This window comes from Melospiza melodia, chromosome 1, assembly GCF_035770615.1.
Source record: "Melospiza melodia melodia isolate bMelMel2 chromosome 1, bMelMel2.pri, whole genome shotgun sequence".
Lineage (NCBI taxonomy): Eukaryota > Metazoa > Chordata > Aves > Passeriformes > Passerellidae > Melospiza > Melospiza melodia.
In genome coordinates, this window is record NC_086194.1 from 114,842,511 (window position 1) to 114,870,416 (window position 27,906).

The following is a 27,906-nucleotide window of genomic DNA, read 5'->3' on the forward strand; positions in this document are numbered from 1 at the left end:
TTCCTGTATCACAGTACACTGATTACACTTATCTTTTTCATACCCAATAACCAGCGACAATGATTATATTATTCATAAGATATTTTTACCTGAAGTAATAAAGCATGCAGCTTTAGTTATTATTTCCTAATCTTTTTTTTTTTTTAACTGTACTTTTTTCTCCAGCCTCAGGGATAACCCTACAATTTATATTAAAAACATTCTTCCCTTGCACACCTTTCTTTTTTTATCTCTGTCTATGCAAAGCTGGTATAATTGTATCAGCAATGTGTTTATGTGGACATTCTTGTAGCTTCTTGTAGAACCCCTGCAGGGCTAAAAAAATATTTCCCTTTTAAATTGAAAAATAAAACTGGAAAGGGTTAATGTGGGAGAAAGAGGTTTATATCAGCGCGTCTTGTCCTCCCTTAATCAGGTAATACACAAGGCAAAAAGTCTGACATGTCCACAAACAGTTACTGTGCTGCCCGCCATATGCTGCCCCGGTGTTCCAGATGGACGGAGAATCTGTGAAAGTCATGTTTCATGAGCATTCCCTTCAGGCTCCCAGAACCTCCAGGACACAGCTGGAGAGATGCATGCACACACCAGTGTGGCAGCATGGGGGGGTGTGTGTGTGTGAGAGAGAGAGCGCAAAGATGTTTGCTAGGCTGCGAGGCTGGTTCTAAATAATTGTGAGAGAACTAAAGGGCAGGGGGGAGAGATGTGGAAATCTTGCATTTGACTTCACATGGCATGCCAAAAAAATTTCCAAGTGGGATTTCCAGAACTCGTTTGCTCTCAAATATATGAGACTTTATTTCATTTCCAGGAGTGACACCACATATTATGCTACAGAAAGATGGAACAAATGTACAGGGAAGCAATGAATGGGTCTAATCCCTGCCCCAAATAATCAGACAGGAAAATTGTTTTCATGCATCTTTGCTCTCTAGTGTTCTCTGTAGTAACTTCTGACCCAAAAACTGAATGAAGCTCCCAATCTTCCTGCAAAAGCATTAACAAAATTTGTATTTACATTTAAATAACACCATCCCAATGTTTGTCTCTTCTGGGACTTGCAATTGTATTATAATGTCCTAATTATTGTTCACTGCAGGAGGATTTTTATCAGGCCACAGGTATTTGAGTATAAGTTGTACCTAACATGACTTCTAGGAGTTGTTTTTTCTACTGAAATCTAAGCATGAATGAGTTGGAGTTAGTCAAAACATGGCTAGAAACCTGACCAATAACCTGCTTAACCCTGGGAGCATGTGGCAAAGAGCTTGAACCAGGCTTTGAGGCAACCCACGCTTCATAAATGCCATAACTGTCCTCTCTGCTCACCCTGCACATGGCCTAAGGATGTGTGCTTTTTCTTTTTCCTTCCTGTACATGAGCACCTTCCAACAGGGGGGCACAAGTCAGAGGAAGGTGTGCTCCTCCATCTGCCTTCCTCTTCCAGCTGTGCTGCAGGATGACCAAGGGAAACCCCAGTGAAATGAAACCCTGGTCTGATCCTAGATGGTCCCACACAATAAAGACTGAGCACTCAGTTGCTGCTGTCTGTAACCACGTTTTTATATATCAGGCTGCTTCCCCATTTCACTGCAGGTCTGAAGTTATGGGTTGAGAACTACCTGTAGGAAGCTGCTGATATGGTAGTAAGACATTGTCCCCTTTTGATTTAAACTTACAGTTATTTCCTATGATGAGTTTGAGTAATAAAATTTTCTGGAAAATAATGAACCCCTTTGATAGCCATGACCTTAAATTAAACTTGAGCTAATTGAAATTTCGTGGCAAAAAATAGCCTTTTTTTCCCCCAAAATTTCCCAGCTATCTATGCTCTTAACCACTACCAAAACATAGAAAAACATGCAGCTGTTGACTGAGCCAGTGTCAGCTCTTACCATTCTATACATAGTCTGGTCTTTTCCAGAAATGATAATGTTTTTACAGGTGATGTTAACCTAAAGGCAAAACAGAATGTAAGTTCTTTGTATTAGGCAGATAATCAGCGATGTTTGTGAGGTTATGTCCTACATGGGTGGCCTGATTGACCACCGCAAGTTTCTGTATAAACTCCAGGGATAAAAAAGTGAAAACCTGCCCTGGAAGATAGTTGTTGCTTTTCCAAATTAAGAAATAGAATAAATCTCTTTAAATACATCGCTTATAGCAGCCACCTGCAATTTCTGTCATGCTGGGATACTCACAAAGCTCTTATTCATGGGTTGAAGGTGACTCTTGACTTTTTAGGTAAAAATGCTTCCTTGCACAGAGAATTTATATATTTTTGCTTGGCAGAGAGTCCACACATCCAAATTTGCACCAGAAGTAGTGAGGATTTGCTCAGTTTTTAGGCAGCACTGGGAGAGCCCTGTGCATCCTGAGACCGACCTTCCTTTGCTGGGGGTGTGGTGCTGGTGGCAATGGCAGCTCATGGATGGCTTCTCACTTTCCACGGGGGAAACCTCCCAAAGTGAGAAGGAAAAACACCCCAAAAAAGCTCTAGTTCAGGGCTGGAATAGCAAGTAGCAGAAAAAAGCTATGCCAATGGGGCAGAGGCTGGTGAGAGAGCACTGCATGTTTTGGTTGCCAGGGTCCCAAGGGCATCCACAGCCCCTCACGTGCCATGGCCCAGGACCCCATCCCAACCCTCAGAGCTGTCATCCCCTGTCCCAGTGGTGCTGCACCAGGGCCCGTCTTCAGGTCCCCACAGCCTGGCCATGGACCTTTAGCCTGGTCTAGACCTGCATTTTCCCAGTATCCTGGTGCCCAGGAATGGGACTGCCTTGGTGTCGCTGGCTTCCCAGGTCCTATATGGAGGGGGTAGGATGGGTCCTGGCTACCAGAACCCACTCTCCCACTGTCCTGGCCACAGGGAGCCCTGACCTCCCCTATACACATGCCCGGATTAATTTGTCCTTAATTCTGTACAAAATCAACATATGCTCTAGTGCAGATATTACCAGCTGACATAGGAATGGAAAGGTAATATCCTGGCCATTTCTTTCTGTAACTTGATCATATTGGCAGGGATATTATTTTAAGACTAGAAAAAAGGTCTCAGAAAAAAAAATCTTAATGCAATCTTCCATTCATTCTCATGAGAGAAGAAAAGGCCTTGGCTCATCCCCAGCAAGCTTTGCCCCCATAAGGCATCGTAGCCTCTGCCTTCCTTCTCTCCTTCCAGGGCCATAAATTAATATCTCATCATTGACCATAATATGCCCTGTAACTCTGTTTATTATTACTGCGTATTTTAGACAGGTGGTAAGTATTGGCACTTTTTATTATGCTGATAAACAATGTCGGACTGCCAGGTGAAATCTGTTGTCAGAGTGATTTCTCACTTCCCTGTAGCCTCCCATGGATTTCTGCCTGGGCTAAGGGAGTGCACAGCTCCAGTGAGCAGCACCCCCTCTCCTGTAGGAATCAGCCAACTGCTGCCACTCCTTCCCACTGCATGCTTTCAAGGGGCATAAAGCCATAAACACACACAGCTCTTAGGAAACCAGGCACAAACACAAGTGCCTTCTCTCACTTCCAATGCTCATTTCCCTCGTGGTTGTTGCTGCTCTCTCAGATCCATTCCTTTTTGCTGTGCAGCAGCATTGGAGGTCCTGCCCTCCTGAACTGCTGCTGCTCCTGAGATCTGGAGTGGGAGCCTGGCATGGGGTGACCAGGAGATGTGGATATATTTGGCTATTTACTGAAAAATCCTTAGGCACACTTACCCACTGCTACTTACATGATGCTGCCTGGCATGTATCAGGTTCACACATAGTGCTCACACGTACGTGATCTTGCCTCAAAATATCAGAGCCTTTCTCGACTGCCTTTCAATCTCTCCTCTTGCAGCATTGCATCTAGTTACCAACTCTGCTTCTCAGACACCTTGCAGCGTGTCGCAGAAGGTGTGTGTGTGTGTCTGTGCAGTGCATCCCTCTGGAGGGCTGTGGGGAGGTACCTGAGGGAGGTGCAGACACCTGGGAGAAAATTCACCTTGATGGTGCTGGTGGCACTCATGCTCTTATGCTGCTCCCAGTACATAAATTAGCTTGGCTATGTTTCCATTGTGTATACAAGTGTACAGCATCCTGTCTGGCACAAACAGCAGCCATTTTTCCTCTGCACCCCTCTTGTCCAGCTCAGGGATGAATGTAAAGAACTTTAGGCAGTTTATTTATAGATCCATTTTTTTCCTCACACTTGCAAACCCTAGGCACTAAGTAAGAAAACATAAAAAGAATATTGGGTTTTAACTTTATTTAAATACTCAAATGTTAGCAGAATTCAAGAATCTTGGTTGTCGATACCTCTTTGTTCATATGATGCCTTTGTGCATATACAGCCACTCATTACTGAAATGTGCCTTTTTTTCCTTGCCTTTACAGACTGAATCCAAGTTCTCTAATCAAAAGGGCTGTGGGTGGGGTGCAGTCAATAAGTTAAAAGGTCATAGGAAGGAAATGCTGGTGTATGATAACTGACTTTTGTTTCAACTTATTTTAATGAGACTAATTTTGATTTTTGAGTATCATCTGGTTTTATCCTCTCCTCTCCTCTCCTCTCCTCTCCTCTCCTCTCCTCTCCTCTCCTCTCCTCTCCTCTCCTCTCCTCTCCTCTCCTCTCCTCTCCTCTCCTCTCCTCTCCTCTCCTCTCCTCTCCTCTCCTCTCCTCTCCTCTCCTCTCCTCTCCTCTCCTCTCCTCTCCTCTCCTCTCCTCTCCTCTCCTCTCCTCTCCTCTCCTCTCCTCTCCTCTCCTCTCCTCTCCTCTCCTCTCCTCTCCTCTCCTCATAAAGTTATGGGGAAGAATAATCTGGCAGATACAAAAAACCTTCCTCATCGGGGGAGTGGAAGGGCAGGTAGTGTTCTCTCTTGTGACTGTAGCAGGAGCCAAGGGAATGCCTGAAGTTGTGTCAGGGGAGGGTTAGGCTGGATAGTAGGAAAAGATTCTTCCCCCAGAGGGTGGTTGGGCACTGGAGCAGGCTCCCCAGACAACTGGTAACAGCACCAAGCCTGACAGAGCTCAAGAAGGACTTGGACAATCCTCTCAGGAACGTGGTATGATTCTTGGGGATGGTCCTGAGCAGAACTAAGTGTTCTAAGAGACTTGATGATCTTTGTGGGTCCCTTCCAATTCAGAATATTCTGCAATTTTGAGTTAAAATTTTTTGTAGATAGAATTTAATGCTGATTTTATCTGCTTTGTGTATTTTTTGTAGCATTTCAGATTTCTTTAATTAAATACTCCATCTACCGTCACTATTCAGGTGGGTAAAGGAGTATGTACTCCAAAGAAAGCAGGATGTAGGATCTAAAGTCACAGCATCCTTTTCCTTTCCCCATAGACTGTGGCTGTGAAGACTGTGGGGTGTCACAGAGCCAGTGTCTCCACAGTGTTGAATGGGACACTTAATTCCCAGGTCACCTTGCCTTGTTGGAAGAGAGAGGACTCCCTTTACCAGTCACCCATACCATTCACTTCTGTTTCAGTGGCTATGGCTCTGGTAGCTATTGAGTTTATAAGAGCCAGTACTTTGGATAATAAAAGTTAGCAACTTGCCAAGTGAAATACTGAGCAAGGGTTGACACAGTACAGCGGCTGATGTGGTTTCCTGCCCTAGGTGCACTTCCTTCATTTGTGCTGCACAAGTGACCCTGAACGAAATGAGGAATCAAAGGGACGACAGCAGGTTTGGAGTAGATTATTATCATGAAGTCTTTTAGTCAAGATTTGCTGGGTCTGAAAAGCTCTGACCAGAAGCAAAGCTCCATATACTGGTTTCCAGAGACAATTAAGTACAATAGTAATCTCAAAAGTTTGCAAAAAATTGTGGGACCCCTAAGTCATATAATATACTAATTAAAAACCTAGAAGTAAGTTTCAATACTAACTCTTAGTCTTTTCATTGCTGGGGGGAGTTCTGCATTGTGCTCCATCTGGACAGGCTGCATGCTTTGGGGAGAAGAATGAACTGATCTGGGCTACAATGATGTCACCTCCTAGCACTTGTCCAGTGGTACTATGGGGACATTCTGGTGAGGGATGCAGTACCCTGAATGTGAAATTCCCTGATAACTGGGTGGCTAAAAGCTAGATCTGGATTTTTATGCCAGGGGCCATCTCTATTTAAAATGCAAGATAAATTAATCTCCTCCCCCAACATTATCAGAGTCCCGCAGATGGTGTTATTATAAATAAGTTCTGTTTATCTAAAAGTATTAGCATTTAACTCTAGGAGGAATGGTTGTTGTCATGTGTGGTTCAGATCTTTATAGATGTTGGAGGTTTCTTTTGCCTCCAGCAAGATGAATATACAAAAAAGAAAAAAAAAAGAAAAAAAAAAGAAAATACATATAAAATACTTATAGTTGTTTTCCTGGAATACACACCCTCTTGTGGGCTCTTATTTGTGAATGTTTAGCTGAGCAACTGAAGTCAAGGAAGGAAAAAGTGAAAAAGTGTTAATCACAAGTGTGCAAATAGCATCCATGGGAGTAATTTTAGCTAAAGCTACCACAGTGATGCTCATTATCATAGGTAGATAATTAAAACTGGAGAAAAGGAATGATCTTGTTGCATAGGAACATAAGGGTTAAGAAATAATTTTAAGGATGGCAAGTTAGGATAGCTAGTTTGGGTGAAGATGGAGTTGGTAATGAAAAACCTCCTGAAAAAACCAAGCTACAATCAATTTTTAGACACTTCTGTAAAGAAAATGAGGTAATCCAATCAAGGAATGCAAACAGAGCCATTTGGTTAGATGACCAATTACACTGGGGCAACAGTGATTCATTAATATTTGTGCCATATGTTTATGAAGAATCCAAGGGCTACATTAAGCAAACTTGAAGTAACTGGGATTTAACAGGTAACTCATGGAGAAAAAAAAAAAAAAGAGGCCTAGAGAATTGATTAACTTTATTCACTGGGAATGGTATGCCCCTTTTTCTGAACAAAGTCACACTCAATGTCCTTGCCCTACTGTATTACTGATGGACTTTGTGTCTATATTTTGCCTTGAATAACTTTGGATAACTGAGGTTGGTGAGATTTCTGTTTTCCCTGAAACATAGTCTGTGTTCCCTAAATGAAAAGGAATGAAAAGCTCTTTACATTTATGCAGTCATTAATTAACCTGCAACAACTTAGAGGCACCAGGGGACTGAGTGTGTTAAAAATAGACATCAAAGTCAATGACAACTTTGACTAACTTTTCTGGTTTTTTGTCACTTAAGCACTTTACTGTATTTAACGGAACTGGCTACCTGAAATCATAATGATGCAGTATCATATATTTAGACTGTCAAGGTTTTCATTGGTCATGTGCTTCTTGCTCTCTTAGCCCACTTCATATCTAATGCCCTGTGGCGTTCTGCTACTTCAGGTCTCAAAATTCTGAGAATCCATTGTTTCCTGTGTTGGTCAGTGACTAAGGGATAGGAAAACTGGTTTCTTTTCTATTTATTAAAAATGGTTGTTTCCTTCCCCTTTGGAAATGAAAGTGCTGCACTGGAGAAATTGAAGTTCAAACCATGCTCAGGGGTCATGATATTTGACATAGTCATATAGTCTGGTGTTCAGAACGACAGAGTCATGGGTGACTCGTGGGTGTAGAGAGCTTTTCAGAAAAGGAAAATTTCCTAGTAGTGATAATCCAAGGTCAAATGTTGGAAGTTGAAAGTACAAGCCAGAAAGTAATTCTGTTTCAGGGTTTTATACTTTAATTTTTCTACCATCATAACTTGGGGCAGGGAAGAATCTGGGTGACTAACTGTCCTTGTAGATACCAATATATGAATTGTTAAACCTCATAGTTCTTTGATGCTACAGAGATCCTCATTAATTGTATTGATTCTTGGCTATTTTTGTATTGTATGCAAAATCAGCTCTTTTGATAATGTGAAAGCACTTTGAGCTTAGCCTTAGCCTAAGACCTACTAGGACTCACATGCTGTATTCTGTAACTAAGATTTAATATGCTAGGGATTCTTTTACTAGATTATTCTGGTCAGAAATTATAATGTGAAGGTTATTATTATTTTAGCTTAATTAATATAAGCCATTTAGAGTGGCAAACTAGAGTGTGGGAGACTCAAACTCTGGTGAAGAAGTTACTTGAGGCTTGGTTTCTTACTTGCTTCTTTGAAATCCAGGGAATGCTACATGGCTCTGAAACTCCAGGACAGAGAAATGCTAAGCTCCAGTTATACAGACAAGTCTCTAAGTTTGTCTGAGGAGCAGATCTTATGCCAGTTCTTTTGTTTGTAAGCACAATTCGCCTGAGCTGTCTTAGGCTTTTTTGGGGAGCCATGCCATTTTCTTTGAATTCCACCTGCCATAGCTGGTATTTCCATTAGGTGCCAAGGTTAATGGCAAAAATAGCCAAGACGAAATTTACGTGCCAAATCGAAATAATTTTGTGAATCTAGTTCATTTGAGGTTTTGCCTAGAATTAATGAATACAACAGAAGTCTTCAATGGGCTTCATAGATTTTTTTTATTACTTCCCCCCACCTTCTACTATGGACTCTCTCAATTCTAAAAAATTTCACAGCCTAACAGACTTTACTCCCAGGAAAAGTTTTCAGGGAATCAATCTACATTTTGACTTCTTCTTAAAGTGAAAAAAATGCATCACCATACTTAGACTCCTGTATCCTCATTCCAGCCTCATAACTGTAATGTTTTTCCTATGGCAAAGAACAATGCTTTAGTGTTGACACACTTCAATCCACAAGATGTCAGCTGTTAGGATTTTATACAAAGTGAGATCATGCTCTTTCAGGCCTGTTTGTGAGTCAGCTGAAAGGACTCTGCAGACCTGGTGGGGAGGGCCTTATTTTCATTCTGCAGCAAAGTTGTTTTCTTCCTAATTACGACAGTGGAAAATTTTACTTTGTCTTCATTGTTGCAAAGTAGAGGACAGGAAAAGAGAAACTTGATTAGAACCTCCTATGTGCAATGTTTTGGTCCTGACTAGTCTGCCAAGTAAGAAGCAAATGGTAATTTTTTTCTTTTAAATGCGTCCTAATTTCTTTCATGTTCCTGCAAAACAGTGGAAGCTGAAGGAAAAAAGATGAGCCACCAACAAATAATGGAATTTTACCATTGTCCATAAAGAACAATATATTGATTGATTATTTTTGGTTTGTATAAAAACTCTAGCAATAGAAGTGGTGGGGGTGGATCTGAAACTTCAGACACAACAGCACATCATTATAAAGTACAGAGACTTTAATAGCCCAGTGTCTGAAAAAGCACTCCAACACAAAATTCCAGAGTGCCTTGGTCTGCCTCCATAGCCTCCTTGAGAAAAGCCAAGAAAAACAGCAAGGTTTTGTGGCATGGCTTGAAGGTCAATAAATCTTGGCTCTGCTAAACCAAGGAGGGAAATAAAAAGCCTGGAACCAAGAACCCCTCACATGAACTGTCTTATAGCCGAGCTTAACTCTCAGGCAATTCGGGGCTCTGTCAGTCAGGGCAATCCAATGGATGGATCTCTAGGAGGAGATGGATCCAAATTATTTAGGGATTCAAAGCCAGTACTCAGACCAGTGCTGCTAGGTGGGAGGTGGCACTGAAAGGCAGGCAGGGGGCATGAGTGTGGCTGAGCAGGGAGGCAGGGACAGGGACAGGGTCATAGCGAGCCATGGCAGCACCTCGGTGTGGAGCTGGCCCAGGAGTTAATGCTGGCTGTGATCAGCACGGGGGATTGGGAACACAATGCTTTGGTCAGCAAAGCTGTGGTCCCCAAGGGTTTCTGGGCAGTGAGACGGGCACTGCTGGTCAGGAGGGCTCTCAGAATGCAGAACAGACTAACAAAAGACGCATAAAGTGTGTTGGGTCAGCTGTGTGCTCCCTGGATCACACACATGCAGCCCAAATAATCTCTCTTAAACAAGATTCCCATTTACACAGCATGTAAAGGTGGCAGAAATCTGTGTAGGACAGGGCAAAATGTGACTTCTCAAGGTAGGAGAGGGCTTATAATTTTCTAGTGATTTACTAGTGTTGTTGGAGCGGTAGTAGCCAAAACTGCTCGAGCAGTTCTATCTGCTTTCCTAGGGGTTTTAAGATCCTGGGGTACTTCTGAGCTCCAGGCTGGTGGCAAGGTCTGCTCTGTTGTGTTTACAACAAACTCTTTCTTGCACACGTGGTATTTTCTCCCAAACCAACACATCAACTCAGATGGGATCAGGTTTTTTTTGTGAGACCTGTTGGGGAGGAGTGCACATTTAGAACAGCTGCAAATGAACTGAATGCTAGCTGGAAATGGTCAGGCAACAGTCCAAGCTAACATTAGAACAACAGAGAGGGTGAAACAAAGTGCCTGTTTTTTTGCTGAATCAATAACTCTGTCCAGGTTAACTTCAAGGTGTTGCTTACTTCATTGCTGTGCATCACATAATTAATTTTTTCTGCATTTGGAGATCCAATTTGTGCAGCAGGCTTCCCACTGAGGCTTCACCTAGGTTTTAGTTTAATTTAACTAGAGAGGGTTGGTGTTTTTCCTGTGTGTTTATTTCTCCTCCCTGTGCTTCTAAATCTAACTCCTCATTGGGAAAACAAGGAAGCATTGTGGTTAAAGCCTAATGGAGAAGCTGGCTCTGGAAAGCTGTATTCTCACCCCCGGAGAAATCTTGGAAATGGTGCAAGCCTATGGTAACTAATGCTGCCTTTGCAATGATAAATTTGTTCCTTCATTTGCAAGCAAAATTCATGCACATTGCTAGGTCTTGATGACCTGTGGTCTTTGTTGTTTTTTTTTTTTCTTTTTTCTGTGTCAGTTTCCCCCGTTTGCCTGACACTGGGTGAGTTTGGAAAGAATGTAGGGTTTTTCAGGACTAAAGGAATCATGCAGTCACATCTCCAGCTTTTCTGTTTGACACAAACAAACAAGAAAGAGAAATCTATTATACACTGCTCTGTATGGGAATGATTTGAGCTGCTCAGCAGCCTTTCTTTAAAACTCTGTCCTTAAAAAGGTAGGTAACTCCTTCTCCACTCCATCTCAAATTTCTAGCAAAAGAGCTGGATTGAAAAGCCAAGGAACTGGAAAATAAGGCAGATAGATGTGGCCAATACATTTTGCTGGAATAACTTTGCTAGCTGTCATGCCCCATGCTGTTGTATATGATTATTAGTTGCAAAATAGCATAGCTTGAATGTTATTACTGAACATTAAAGAACATTTCACTTCTAATTATGGAATAAAAAGAAGAGCTTGCAACTTACCTACCAAACATTTGCTTTGCACACATGAGAGTTTCCGTTTTTAAAACCTTTTTTATTTAAAAACCCCTGCAAACAGGCTACTTTCTTTTGCATCTTCCTGGTACCTTGAAGCTGCCAGTGAGGAAAGAAAAAACCTTCACACCTTAAAGTCCACATTTAATTAAAATGCATTACACTGTTTGGAGTAAAATGCTGAAACTGAGCAAAGGGTCGAAATATTTTTTAGCTTAATTAGAGACTTGGTGATTGAGAACCTGTAAAGAGCATTTTTTAAGATCATTTAGGACACTCCTGAAAGAGTATGGGGAGGAAGTTCCTCAGGTCAGTGGACCTATCTTCTTTCTGTTGTAATCAGTTGTACAAAAAAAACTTCCACCAGTCTCACATGAAATCTGGTCTTGATTTTGCCCACACTACCTCTATTGCAAGAGTTTTTCAAGCCTTATTCTGCTTTTTTAAAAGCAAGAGAGCAATTAATGGCAGTTCTGCAAATTGAATGACTTCAATCTTTGGCACAGAGAATATTGCATAAGGACTGTGAGTTATTAATGATAATATTAGCCTGTTACCTAAGACATCTTTACCAGTAGATCTTCAAGTTCTTTAAAAATGAAGCAACTGTCAGGGTCTCCATTTTCATATGGGGAATTAAAGCTTTGCAGAGTGAGATGATGTACTCAAGGTCATCTCAGTTAACTAATAGCATAGCTGGCATTAGAAAGCAAATCCCTACAGTTCCAGGCCATTCTGTTATCCAGCAGATCACACTGACTTCCCCTAGGGTTAGAAAGGATCTCTTGATTGGTGATAAAACAGTGTTAACTACTGAGGCCAGGATTTTTGAAAGAACCTTGGAGCTTAAAATGCATGTCTCCCACACACAGCAGTGCAGGGGTGTCATGAGCTGACCCTGAAAATACTGAAATATCCCATTGCATTTAATTTTATCTCCGAAAGATGCAAGCTGTAACAGCTCTGTCTCGCAGTCCCATTTTTATTAAATGTATATGCATAGGAGATGATGCTCTGCCCTGTTTTTGAGGCCATTCAATTAAGCTTATAATTAGAGATTTGCTGCTGCAGCAGAGAAAAAGATAGCTACAATACTGCTTCAGCTGAGCTCCACTGAACTCAGAGCAACACAGACACAGCCAGAGATGATTCCTTCTGGAAACTGTTTACTGCCTGGATAGAGTAGTCCAAAGGTGGCAGTGAGGCACAGAAAAATGATATGACTTGTGTCATCTGTAATGGACTTGGAAGAGACCCGAGAGCAGTTTCTGCTCCTTGATTCAGCTGCAAGCTTTCTTAAGGAAGATATTTCTGTGTGGTTTTACACTTGCAGTTTCAATAGCATATAAAGCCAGGTATTTAAAACTTCTTTTCCGCTCGTTGTCTGTAGACAGGAAACAATCCCAGGCTTAACTCTGCCCTCTGAGGTCCATGTGGGTGTAGATTGGGGCATTTAGGCATCTAGGTGCTCATTTAAACTTCAGATTGAATGCCAAAACTGTTCTAGCAACAACTTTGCACCAGAGGCAGAGCTTTTACCCACTGCTGAGCATCTTGCTGTTGGATGGTGTAATCCTCCCAAGAGAGAGGAATGGGCAGGACGGGATGGACAAACAGGGGAAAGCTGGAAGCTACCTGGTTGCTGCTGTAGGATGTCTGGGGTTTGCTCAACATCTGAGCTGCCTGGGCACACCTGAGCCAGTCCCTCTCTGTCTGCATGAGGTTGGGTCCTGGTGTGGCAATCCTGATTACCTGGGACAGAAAGCAGGCAGAAAAAAGGGAGCTCCTCAATTCAAACACCTTCCCAAGAAGCTCCTCTCTGGAGGTCAGTACTGTTCTCCTTTGCTCTGTGCCCTGTGGTAATGTCCACACTTTTTTTGAAAGAGCAGATTGCAGGATGGAAAACAAAGACAACGTAACAAGTTAATCACCTGTCTTGTCTGGGTTTTGTCTGATGCATTTGATTTCTTGGGGTATTTTTGCCCATTTAAAAAATATTTTTTAGCTGAAACACCTATCACCACCATGGAGCTGAAAAGCCAAGTTTGATGGTAGCTGTGCTAAATAATTTGAAAGTAGCAAGGAGCCATGGTTTCTAAGCAGCACAGTTCCAGGGCCCTCAGTATTGTGGCTTTCAGGAAACAAGTAACATGCTATTTATTCACAGTGTTTTGATCTGTTATGTGTCATAGTAATAGCCATTGAACTGCAGATAAGTGATCTGCTTTGAATACCAGGCTGAACATAGAAACCAAGACATGCTTGTACACACACCCCACCATGCACATACATGTATTCCGTATAACATCAAAGACATGAAATTTTCCTGTTTAAGAAAACCAGCCAACCAACCAACCAACCAACCAACCAACCAACCAACCAACCAACCAACCAACCATCATTTGTCTTTGTCTTTGAAACTTTTTTCAGAAGCAGATACACCAGCTTCCATCTTACTTCTTTCCTAAGGTAATATCAGAGCACAAAAGAAAGACATCAGAAGATTGCTGTTGTTCAGCACCACACATTTAAAAGAGACATCATCTTGAAGAAAAAAAAAAAATCTAGATGAGTTTCCAGATCCTTACAAAGTGAATATCATTAACAGACAATTAAACATTTTTGGATTTAAATCAAAACCTTAGTTTTTAAGTGGTTGCATCTAAACATTCCCTTTCAACTCCTTTTGATGTTGTGTTTCAAAATGGTGAGACAGGACTGAAATTTTCCATCACATTCTCATTTGTAATAAAAATGTTGCTCTACATATGGTTCTGTAGTTATAATTAGTCTGTCTTCAAATTTTAATTGCCTTTTAGGTTACAAAATCTCAATAGTTTATGTAATTTAATGTATAACATTCAGTAAATTATAAGATATGTTTACAGCTAAGGAGGAACTTACCTTGAATTACAATAAAGCCATTTTTCTATTCAAAAACTATCCATGGCCAAACAGTGATGGGCTGCAATACAGTGACTGTTTTAAGGACTTCTAACACTATGTGCATAGTATTTTGAAGCCTGATGTCCATTACCATTTTTACCAGCAGCATTCATCCAGTTATGCAGAAAGCTAAAAGGAAAGGACAACTAAAGGGACTGGAGCCAAATATCTTCAAAGGGAAAGTAATATTTTTGTTTTTTCAATATTCAACTAGCTGTATGTTTTAGTGATACATTCATCAATAATCTAGTGAGTGACAGAAATGTTATAATTAATATGCATTTTCCAAAATTAAAAATAAATTTGGCTTATCTCTGTGACAGTGAATAACTCCTAATGTCATTTTCCAAGAAATATATGAAAGGAGAATTTATAGTAGAAAGTCCATCCCGTTTTGTAAGGAAAACAGATGTTCATTAATAAACAGGCTGACCACGGAGCACTGGAACTACCATCTGGATGGGGTGTTGTACAGGGTTCCCCCCCTCCCCTTTAACAATTTAGTCAGTGAAGTTCTAGTAAGAATCAGGTGATTTAAATTTTTTTTTTATAGCATGTTTGGAAATATGTTAATCTTCTGTTCTTTCCTTCACGTAATTTCTTCCTTCATGCCTTTAAACAAGTTAATAAAAGGAGCAAGCCATAAAGCATTCCAGAAAGTTCTGGAAATTGAAAAGAAAAAAACAACTAAAGAAAAAGGAGTTAGCTATAGGAGACTCTCGTATTTGTCCTTACAAATCTGCAGACAGTTTGTAAAGTCTTCTCCATCCGTGTGCCTCAGCCATTGTACCTGGAAAATTCTCTGTGTGTGCTCAGGCTCTTTGTTGGCTGGATTGCAGCAGCACCTAAAAAATATCAGGCAGAATCAGCCTCCTCCTGTGCTCTGTTCTGCACCTTTGTGCAGGAAAAGCGTGTCCTCACTGCTGAGGAATTTGCACCTGAGACTTCTATCCTGTAGGCAGTGATGCTCATGGCTTAGTATTAAACTGTGATAGCTGTGACATGGAAGTGCCTTTTAGGTGGATGATGTGTCAATTGTCATCATGGGGGACCTCTGTGCACGTGATGAGATGTAGTGCCATCCTTAATTTATGTAGGGGAAAATCATGCTGCAGACAAAGCCAAGAATTAAAAAACTTATTTCTCTATGAGAGTCTTGGTGAATGATGCTGCTTTTCTTTTTTACTTCAGTGTATTGTTTAAGACCTTCCAAGAGTCCCTACGTGTCCTTGCCCATTTGTAAAATGGTATGGAAAGGCTTATCTAACTGCTGGGATGCTGAGAGGCTTTACCCTGCTGTGGGAATCTCTGAGATACTGGGGTAAGAGACCAGGATATTTTATCACACAACATTTCCACAGTGTTTCTTGCGGCTGGTGCAAGGGAGTACCACTACATATGTCAGATCAAGCAAGGTGCTCCAGTTGTCAGATAATTACAAGCTCTTATTAAGTAATTAATGTTCATGGCCTCCCCTTTATATTTGTGTGCCTTCTCCAGTCAGTTTTACTACATTCTATCGAGACTCCTAAATACTTTCTTAGCAACCAAAACAAGAAACGAGTTGATATTAAACGTGTTACCAATTCTGCAGTCACTATTGGCTGACAACTCTACGCTGCTTATTAATTTCCTGCAATGTACTGTTTATTGATATTGCCTTTATTGTGGTACCTCACCTCAGCCATGAAGGGAGGACACGCACCTCCATCTCCAGCTAATGGCACTGCTGCCAATGCTGCAGGGAGGCTGAAGAGCAATGTGACTAATAAAACACAACCAATAAAAATATGAAAGAAAAAATGTCCCTACTAGAAAGAAATGCATATTCCAAGTGCTTTCCCAGTGCCTGGGGCTGTTAATCATCGCTCCGTGGGCACCCCTAAACAACTCTAAACAACAGTTAGGAAAGGATCAGATGGCTGTTTAGGGGGCTTGGCAGAGTGGTATTTGTTTGACTGGCAGGTGGCCATGCTTGTAAGGTGCGCTGCGAATAACAAGAGTGGCTCAAACATGAAGATGAAGGATTTTACTCATATGCTGTCTTTAGGACTCTTTTCCACTTTGTGTGAGGAGATAAAGGAGGTGCTGGATTTAAAGGGCACTGGCTCATTGCAGAGAGTGGTGGGGCCTGCTGAGCAGACCTCTGTAAAGGGCAAGCTGGAAGCAGCAGTTTCAAGCAGTTTACCTGGACTGGCTTGTCCTGGGGGAAAAGAAATCTCTTTGTACCACTGATTAATAGCTCTTTCCTCCCCGTTTCTTGCCTGCATTTGTCATGGAAGAGGCTTGCGAACATCCTTTCCTCCCCTCCAAGAGCATATGTAAACTCCACTCTCATCTCCAATTCATTAATCATAAGCACTTTTGTAATGTGGGTTTCTTCTCCTCTCCTTTCCCTTCTGAATGCAACCCCCTGCCATTCTTTTCCCTTGACTGCTCCTGCCAAGGGGCTGTGCTGCCCACGGTGGTGGCCCCGGAGCTGCTGTGTGCAAGGTGCCCTGTGGTGCCCAGGGCAGCTCACCTCCTGAAGCTGGATGCTCCACATATTGTGGAAGCAGAGGTCTGCTGTTGAGCTGGCTTTGCAGCCTGGCTCTATGACAGTGGTGCTGTGGGGCTGACTTGGCCAGTATCTATCATTTTGCAGGAAGTAAAAAATTGCACGTAATCATCATCAGTCATTCATTATCAGCCCCTCTCAGCCTGCTGCTGGGCAAAGCTTCCTGCTCTGTTTGTTTCCCTTGTGCTGATTGCTGCAGATAGTTATTTATATATTTATTTTTGCCAGAACTTTGCCACCCTTGGAAAGCAAAGTTGGCAAGTGATAATAGAGTGTGGATTGCCAAGATCCGGTTCCCCTTGCTTCTCATAAAAAAAAAAAAAAATTGGTTTACTGTTGGTGATCCACATTTTCTGAGTTGCTTGGACAGGAAACTGTGGAGTTTGCTGAGTTTTAGTAATAGGTATGAAGGCACACTGGTACAGGCTTCAGCAGGGGCTGGTGGTCTGAGCACATACCTGAAAGTCCTGGTGGGATCCCACAGCCTGATCTAAAGTTCTTGCCAAGAGTTCTGCCATCACCCATGGCAGCCTGATCCTATTTGTGCTGTAGGCATGCCTTCAGTGGCAGTGGGGAAATAAAGCTTGTTTGACTTCACCTAAGCTCAAATGAGCAGCTAGAAGAGAGTTTCAAACCTTCTGAGGGAAAATTGAATTTTTAAAAAGATCAGTGATTCCAATCCACATAAGCATCCAGGGGCTTGGAGACTCAGCCAAACTTTTCTGAATTAAAAATACTGAGGGATTAGGCTTTCCTGAGACTTTTTCCTAATGCTTCCTGCTTTGGGAGGACTTTTTGGCAGATATTTCTCTCTATTGCTTCACAGGTCCAGAACTACTTAGAGGTCTCATATAGGAAGGCAAAGTATTTTTTAAATACTGTGTTTACTTTGTCTGTTCCAAGTGGGAATAAATAATGTAGTTTATACAATGACAACAGGAAAGATCATTACCTTTGCATTAGGATTCTCAGTGCTGCTAGTGAAGCCAAGGCTCTAGACCTTGGCCCTTAGAAACCTTCCAGAGCCCATGGCTATCTGATAAAACCTCACTGACCTCCCCAGAGCTGCCGCAGCTTTGTTGCCAGAAGGTGGAGGCAGAAAAGTTTCCAAGTCACATGTGTTTTGGACACACACACTCCTTGCCCTGAAGTACTTAAGTTTTTCCTGATAGGCATTCATAAAGCTACCTGGTACATTTCATAAAGCTGTGTGGCTGCAGCAGGTCTCAGAGAAGTTTCTTTCTTTATTAACTTCTCTTGAGAGTGGCAGAGAAAACGTAACCCTGACCTGCTCTAGGAGACCTAGTAGTTGTGAGTTTGTGTGCATGTATCTTTGAGATTAAAGTGCTGAGAGCATGCACACAGCTGGGAGATGGGAAATGGGGCTGTAGTCGCAGGCAAGAAGTATTTACTCTTCTTTGTCCCCTCTGCAGAGGGTTGGGTCAAGGGGATTTGCTGCTTTCTGGTCAGGCAGCCCCATCTCCACCCACACTGTCTTTTTCTCCTACTCATAGCATCAGGAAGCATAAACCCTTGCAATCCTACGTGACAGATGTAATGTGATCCTTGTGAAGTGTGTGACACAGGGAAGTAATGGATTTAATATAGCAGACTACACACCTCCACACTGCAGTATCTAAAGGGAAAAAATTAGCTGTTTTGGCATGCCTGCTCAGGAGAGGAGGATCTACCTATCTGTATAGTCAGAGCTTTCTTTATGGGATGCTAGGAGGTGAGAGAGCCCCTGGACAGTTTAGCTGAACTTTTTACATGGCCCAGAAACCTGAACAATCTGTAGCATTATCATGTATCTTGCTATATGTGCCTAACTTGCATGTTCCTCATGAGAATAGATGTCCTTGATGGTGGGATTTTCAAAACTGTTGGCATTCTTATGCTTCTAATCTCTTTGAAAATAGTTTTTCTCTAGTTATTTATCTTTCCTCAACTTTGCATCACTAACTTTGCCATTTAGTTGCTTCTTAGAGTTGCATCTCACCTGAATGTTACACTTTTGAGGCATATTGATAACACTTGTAGGGACCCAGCATCAGGAGAAAGCTTAAGAAAATTAACCTTAAGCCTAGCTTTCCTCTTGATCATGCAGATAAAACCAGTAACAATAATGATAATAGCTGAAGAAACTTCATCTCTGCAAGGTGGAATAATGATAGAAATTGGGTTGGGTGACTTCTCAAATGCCAAAAATTTGTCAAAAGTGAGATAGACCCGTCCCTTTTTTTCTCACAGGTGAAATTTGAATGGAAAATGGGAAGCAAATACCTTATTCTCTCTGTCCCCCGACAAACTGATTTTACTAAAGCAAAATACAACCTTTTGGCCACAGTAACTATCCTCACAAAAATATTCCTTTTCAAATGAAGAGAAATTTACTATTTTTGTATTACAGTTTGCTTAGTTTGCTTTCAGTAAAAATATGTAAATATACTACTTTGTTATTGATACAATTGTCCTTTCCTGGTTTATTCTGGAAAGGAGCTTCCTGTATTATGAAATTAGTCCAGTGAAAATAGAGGTTATTCCATTTTACTATACCTGCTGAATTTACTCGAAGGTGTGCATTTAAATCTGGGATTTGTATTTTCTCTTTAAATATTCCAGTGCAAACACAAGCCTTACAGTCTCAGTAGTTTGACTGATTTCTTGTTTTACATGGTATGGGTTTTATTTGATTTAGGATTCAGTACTACAGGAAAAAATAAAAGTGAAATAACCCAGAAGCCTATAATAAGGGATACTTTGAGAAAGAATGCTCTACAAATTGTTTACTTGCTATAAGCTTTCACTCTTTGGATTCACTCACTAATTTCCAGCAAGTAAATTGTCTGCATGTGTATCTGTGGGCACACGTGCTGTGGATACATGGTAAAATGTGCCTGGCTATAGATTTTTGTTACAAATGGAAAAGTCAGCCCATTGTTCCTAAGTTGCAAATGTAAATCCATTTATGGCTTTGTAATTTTGCAATTTTGCACGCTATTAACATGAGATCAGTTTGCAGTTTTGCAGCTCACATGTCCTTAAACCTCCAAGCAAAACCCAGAGATTTATGAACCCAGGTGAATCAAAGCTTCAAGAAAAGCTCTCACAGAACAGAGATTTGCACAATTCTTATCTTCTGCCAAATTATTCAAGCAAATAGGAGAGAAAATCTTTTGTATAATATATGGGAAGTGAGGAAAAAGGGAATAGGAGTGTAAGCACTTCACTTGGTAATATGCCTCCTCACCTTCTGTAAGAATTTTGATTGATAGATTGCTCTGCAGTCTCCTCCATTAGACTAATTTAAAGAGTCACCTGCATGTTGCAAGTTTAACTTGCTAAGCTTTTCAAATTACTCCCTTAAGAAAGAGGTGTTCTGTGCTGTAGTTTATTAAACCCACTTTTTCAATCTGTCTCAGAGCCAGACATACCTGAAAAAGAAATCTGAGCACATATTGGATAGTGGGGAATTTGGAGGTTTAAAAGAACCGGTATTGGTTTCTTTCTTTGTCTTTTCCCTTCCCCACCCTGTAAAGTAGTTAGTCTTTATAGATTATAAAGCCAGAAGGGACCACTACAATCATCAAATCTGACCTCCTGTTTAACACAGGCCATAGGCTTCGCTGAATTAATTCCTGTCTGAACTAGAGCATATCTTTTCGAAAGTCAACTTCTCACTTCCCAGCATATGAAAAGGTCTCCCATGACACCTATAGACCTTTCATAATGGACAGATTCTTCCCATGATACGGACAAATTGAGTTTTTCCTGGGAGGTACTGCCCCACTCTGAGCTGATAAAGGAAGACCCAGGAACTATAGGTATGCTGTGATTACTTCTTTTGCACTCTGTGGTGTTCCAGGAGCTTGTGCATCTTCTGCTTTATGAGATATACTTGGCCTAGGGGAGCTAAGTGGAAGGATGAGGGAGAAGAGGAGGTGCATAATGGTATGGCCTCCAGCACTGTTATTTATGACAGTATCCTTCCAGCAATCTGTTCCTGCATAGGGTGAAGGCATGGTTTCAATTCTGCCCTTGAAACATGGATTAAGCAATGTTGCTAATACATATTTGTCCCTGCGGCTGTCAAACATTTCACTGATACTAGACTCTGTAGACAGCTTAATAGCTAGGTCTTCTGTCAATGTTACTGCAGCAGTGTCTCCTTTGCTTTAAGATGCTGTTCAGATTTATTCAAGCAATAGGTGTAGCCCGGTGCTTGGTAAATAGCTGCACCTGACCGTGTGCTTGTATCATCACTGCTTGCTGACATCCCAAGTGACCAGATGAAATGGATGGACTAGGGAAACCAAGTGCTGAGAAGAATCCAGTGAGTGAAAGTTGGAAAGATCATCTATCTCGTCCCTATTTTATGTCTCCTAACAGAGTTACATGCACAACGCATTATTATTCTAGAAGTCTCTGAACAATAACCACTATCCACAGTGGCTGAAAATGTGTGTAGCCAGCAATATTGGACAAATGGTTTTGTTACTGTTTTTGGTATGATGCTTTCTTTACTTGTGCTGATGTAATCTAGGGTGTTGTTGGTTTTCATGTAACAATATTTTACATATGATTTAATTTATCTAGATGCTAGAGATCAAAATTTTACATGAAAAATAAGAACCAAGAGTATGGTACGTGCCTACACACAATGACAATATTTTGCTACCTGTTCAAAAACAAAATATAATTGAAGAATGCAATTTTTCCAGTCTGCAAAATTACAGTTCACCTGTATAATGGGATGTGATGAGTATTTGGCTTCTCAGTGCTATTGTCACTAACTGATGGAAGAACAGTGATTGGTGCTATCTCTACTTCATACTTGGTTTGCTTCTGAACTTTGACTTTTCACACTATCAAGTTTTTAGTGATGGTTTTCTGCTGAAGAAGAATTTTTTTCCTCATCACTGGTGATTGAAAAGCTATGATGAATACCTCCAAATCTCATCCCATCAGCTAAAAATACTTCCATGGGTTATTTGTACTCCTCAGCGCATTATTTCTTCTCCCTAACGTCTGCAGATAACTAAGTGACCCTGATTGGCAGGATACCACATGTGAAAAGGTCTGAGTTTGGGGCAGAGTTGGGGTTAGGGGTCTGCATTGTGCACGAGGGCACTTCCCACCCTGGGAAGCTCTGGGCCACTGTCGTGTGTGAAGCAGCAAACAGCGAGGCCAGCAGCTGAGGCCTTGGCAAGATGTGAGAACACACACTCTCATAAAGCCCCACACATCTGAAATGAAGCAAATGCCTGATCTTTTGGACTTCCTTTCATTCGCCTCAAGTTTATTTTTTCTTCCAATATTGATTAGAGGGCTGGAAGAAAAACACTTCTGGACCTTGTTTAGTACCATTTTCTGCAAGGAACCAGACGTCAGAGTGCTTTAGAATTTAACTCCTGCAATACCTGCTACAGAAATTACTGTTATTATTATAGTAATTTGTTTGAAGCTTCTTCAGCACCAATAGTCAAGTGCACAATCACACTTTGGAAAAGACTTATTCTGTGTGCCTTTGCTGTAGCTTCAGACTCTATTTGCAAGCCTCCAGGGACATGAAGACCTTGGCTCTGACCCACATTTCTCCTACTGAGTCCACTTGTGCTTATTCTGCTTTGCCAATAATACCTTTACGTCCTTTCCTTGCCTTTCCACCTACCTCCATGATCTACTGGTAACTGTTCAATCCTCTCTCAAATTTCTGTTTTGCTTTGAGACAAATGGAATGAAAAATGCACTGTGATTAAACTTACGTATAGTATGGAGTAATAATGTTTTTATTTTTCCTCTCAATTCTAAAGCAACTATTTGAGGAGTGGGAGGGGATATTGCACGCTTGGTATTTTTGTATTTTCTAGAACACGGAGCCTGAAGTAGGGGACAGTATCCTCACACACATCAAAGAATATTTTTAGATTACCTCTTCTTATTTTTCTTGAGAACTCTTGAAAACTCAGTGTTCATATTCTTTCACAAACTCTTTTACTTTCCTACCTGGTTATTGTGAACTGATGGTTGAAATAAACAATTTTTGGAAGGGCACTTGACTACATGTCAAGTAGTGAAACATGCAACTTTTTATGATATTGATGAAATGAAATGGTTTTATTCATCACAGGAAACTTGGAAGTTTTGGTCATATCAGACCTGAACTTCTTCTTGGTGTGTGTTACCCTCCAAAATAAAGAAGAGAGCAAACTTACTTGCCTGTCCTCACTGGGAACTGCTGTCCACTTTCTCATACTTCTAACATGCAAGTGACACTGTTTTTAACATTTAGTAGTCTATCCTTACTGACCTTCATTTCTTTGCCAGTCCTCTTGGGCATGTATCCTGGTTTATTACCTAGCCAGCCTCCCATTTTCTGATCTGCTTGGGGTTCAGTAGGATTAGGTCAATGCTCAGGGAAGGAAAGCAAGCCCTATGATCATCTTGACCAGTCTGAAAGGCTGACTGCTGAATTACAAGCAGCAAGTACTGTGAGTACTACACACTGTGAGAAGTTTATGAGCAATTTGCAGACTGAAATTGGTTTGCCCAAAACTTTTATTGGACAGGTTCAAATAGAAAATGAACTTGCAAAAATTGCAGTTTATTCACAAACTGCAGTTTATTCACAAACTGCATTCATGAGTAGAATAAATAATGTGGTACAAACTCTGCCCACTGTCAACTTCACCAAAGGAGACATAAGAAGTTGCTGGTGCCTCTGGAGAGAGTGAAGGACCCAACACCCCTACTGTACAAGAATATTGTTTAAATGAAAGAACTCATGTGAAATGAAGCAAATGATGGGATGGAATAAACATTGCAGATGCAGTTGAAGATACATGCCAATTTGTATGAATTAGAAATGAATGTTAATATTCCTTAGATCAAGAAATTACCAGCTTGCATCCAATCTCCTTTAAGTTCTTAATTCTAAAAATGCAATTTTTAACTTGTCAAAAACTCAGACTGCAGTTGTACTGAGTCATCCAAGATACCTCACCCTTCTTTCTTTCCTTAGTTCTTCCTCCTTCCCAGGACTGACCCCCATAAAAACCTAACGAGGAAGGAAGCATGGACCAATTGATGTGACATCTTTGTGACAGTCATGGTCCATAGCTCTTTCATTTATGCAAATCCAGTCAGGTATTCTGATGTGTAAGCTGTAGGTAAGGTGAACACTTAGCTAAAACCACAACCTTATTTTGCTCTGAGAATTGTCCTGCCGCTGCTACACCTGTCTGTGACGCAGGTTTATCATGAGCTGCTCTTTCAGGTGTCCTGGCTAAGGAGGATAGATGCTGAATGGCAATTTTTTAGCTGAAGGGTGTTTGAGTGTTAAGTTACTATGTACTCTTTTAGGTTGAATTTCATAATTACAAAATAAGTTGAGAAGGAACTTTTGATCATTTTCTTCAGAAACATTTATTAAATTTTTTCTGAGCTGCAACTCTCAGTAAAGTCAAAAGCATTTCCTTTCTGCCTCTAAGGACAACATTTTGTCCACAGATTGTAACTTAAATGTATTTTTATCTGAAGTACTACATTTCAAAGGCTGGTAAAAGATTTATTGTGATGTATTAAACCATCTGTTTCCAAGGGCTGTGCTTCGCATTCCAGCATTAGACAATGCTTGTGGTGCTGTGTTTTTGATTCTCAAAGCTCCTTTGCCATTTTAACTTATTTGTAGGTAACAGAATGTTTTCACTGACTGGTAAAGCAGTTGTCCTTGAGCAGTCAAATCTTGAGCAGTCTACAGGGGAGGTCATCTGCAGGAGTACTTGCAACTTTTTTCTATTGATTTTTTTTTTCCTTTCCTGTACAGACTCCTAATAAACTTTGGAATCAATAAAAAATTAAATGCAAAATAGCAGCTTTTCCAAAATGCACCAGTGAATGAAGAAAATACTTTTACAGAGGAATGTACAAGATATTAACTTCTTCTTATATAGCTAGCTATAAGATGGAATATATTTTAGTCTATTTCAATAAAACACATGGGTCAAAATGGTACAGGTCCATGGGTGATCAAAGTTCAAATGGTGTGAACTCTTCTTTCATCTGCACAGAAAACAGCAGTTGTCAGGGAGGTTTTCTTTCTCTGTAAGCATTGCACTCAAACTCAGAGAGCTTTTGGAGGTTGTTCAGTGCTGGCACTCTTTTGTTATGATTGGAAGAAAATAAAATTTGGAGAGGTAACAGTTTATTTGCCAAAAAAGGCCGGCTTGGATCTACCAAACCTATTCACAAAATTTGGGAAAAGTGAATATGACAGACACAGATGAAAAAACAGAGAATTTTGCTGCCTGGGAAACGTTTTATTTTTGCTCTTTTTTTAATATTGTCCAGTCCAACATGGCTTTTCATGCACAGCAGTGACTTGGGAGCAGATAAGCATATATTGACTGCATGGTTGGTAAGTGAAGTGCAGTAAAATAATAAAAAAGGACCAACACCACCTCCAACCAACCTTCCAAAATCCTGCTGTTTTAAAGTAGCTTGAATTCCACAAATTGCATTATATTTGGTTCCTTTCCCTAGTCAATGTTTTTGTCTTTCAATGTCCTGACAATCCCAAATTTCAAGAAACTGTTTGTTCTCTTGATGTAAATAAAGCAATTATCCTTCAAGGCTAGTTTCTTGCTTTATGAGAGGATAGATTATATCACATTAAAAGGGAAAGTCTAAGAGGTTTCTCTTTCTCCTTAATCTCTGTCTGTGTTTTCATAGGAAGGAAACACTAGCCAGGGCTGTCCCAGGCATGAGTAAGAGATCCTAGGAGCATCTCCAAGGATTCACATGGTATTTCCTGGCAAATATGTTGCCTATGTGGCTGAATTGTGCTGCTCTGCTTGTGCTGCTGAGGAATTGCTGTCCTCTGATACAGTTTTTGAACTCAAAAAATTCAGGAAGCCTACAAAAATAATATGTTTTGGGTATTACCATGACTACCAACTAAAGGTAATAGAGAAAATACCTTGTTTGTCTAATCTGTAGTTGCAAGCAAAACAAATATACAGGCAATTATTATAGAATTCTCAGAAAGTGGACTTCAAGCATACAATCAAAGCAAGTTCAGAGCAACTCATAAGCAAATATTTAAAGCTTGAGCTCTTTGGTTTATTTTTTTCATTCTGAATTTGGTGTTGTTTCACTAATCTTAGAAACACAGACTTATTATTAAAGTGGCTGTCCAGGTTCTTAGTAAAATCAGGTATAATTTTTTTCATTATTACAAGTTAAGATTTCTGCTTTCAGCAGTACTGCAGACAGCAGTGAATCAAGGTTATGTCATATGAGTCCTAAGGCCGGTTTTGCAGAATAAAATATTTCACGTAGAAGCTCTGGTTTAAAATGTAGCATTTCTGAGTGATGGAAACCTGTACTATAGAGCCTTGGTATAATATCTTGGTATACTGTACTTTGGGGAATGAACAGAAGCCCTGAGTGCTGACACAACCATTGAACAGATGATCTTATATTTACAGTATAGTATCTCATTTTGAATAGAATTTATCCCGCAAAATATTCCAAAAAAGGTGCTGATATCTTGCCTTCTGAAGGCTAGTTTTTGGAAGAGGTCTGTCAGCTTACCTTTCTGCTTCAAGTGGATTCTCAGTATGTGATTTTTGCTCGGTTACCTACCTAAATAACTTTTTTCAATATCCTTCTCCTTTTTTTTTTTTTTTTTTTTTAATAATGCATATAATTTTCTTTTCTCTTGAATGGTTGTTATTCAAAACATATGTTATTGTGATTCTGGAGAGAGTTGATATAATAGCTATTTTGGTAATCCCTTTATACTACTTTGTTAGGAATTCACAACTGTTGTACCCTTGCAAAAAATCCCTAGTTGCTTTACCGTCTTCTTTTTTTTCCCCCTAAACACTAGATTTAGAAGTCTTGCCTCTGTTTGCCCTAGACTTCCCAAAATAGAGCCCCCTCCAGGAGAAATTCTCATGCCTGGGGAACTTTTGGTTTACAGACTGTAAATCTTGCCTGTGGTCCAGGAGAGGCGGGGAGACAAAGGAGGTTTTCAGACTTGAAAATGTATAGAAAGAGAGATAAGCTAAAGAGGGAAGTCAGAACTACACTGAATGCTATGGTGAAGTTCTGAAAACTCTCTGCTAAATGAAGCAATTCTCAAAACATTTATGGTTGATTTTAGGAACCAAGGATTTGTCAAGTGTTATGAAGCAGCAAGCAGCCAGCATTAGACAGAAAATATCCTTAGACAAAACTACTGATGCCAGCCAAAAATCTGGGCAGAAGTTATTCCTAATGTTATTTCTTTTTCCTAGTGATTTCTGTGTAGACTTGCAAGTTTCTTCTTATACACTAGAGGAAATAAAGCTTTTGAATTTGTACCCAGAATGCTCCTTTGCTGAAGTATATAAATGTTTTTCCAATTTGCAACTATACCAAAATCATTTTAGAAAATATCTGTGCCATTGGCAATGCTACTGGGTCAAAGGTGTTATGTACCTTGGTGAGACATTTTACCTATGCAGGGCCTTCTCCAGAAAGTGTCATGGTCTGCAATTGGATCCCTGGGAAAGAGCATCTTCTGGAATTTTGTAGGCTAAACGACACTTGTGCCTGTTTGGCCATTTATTGAACATTATAGAGGCTGCTTCAGCTTGTTTTAGAAAAGGTTTTGGTGCTGAAGCTTGCAGACAAAGAAAAAACACCTTATGAAAAAGGCTTCCTGTGGCACATACTTAGCCTGAATTTTAATGTTCTGCTGCCTACCTCAAGCAAAGCAGGTGAAGGAAAGAAAATGTAAGAGAGGCAAGGTTTAAATCTCTATGGAGTGAACAAGTTCAGTTCCCATCTTCTACTCATATCAAAACAGTAAAGGTATGTCACTTTAGAAAAATCCCATCCTTTTGCCTCTTGCTGCTTTTGCATTGAAAACCACATGTTTGTAATGCATTTAAAAAAAAACCCTGAACTGATTCATTTGGAAGTGATCCAAACAGTACATTTTTCTTCATTCATGGAACCTTTGTCTTCATTTTTCTCTGAAACAAAATTTTGGCAAAACCCCATGTAAGTTTTTAAAGCATCTTACTTAAGACATTTTAAATTTTCCTTTGAAAAATTATTCCATCAAAAGTTTTTCCAGCCAGTTGTACTGGCAGTGCTCTTCATTTTCT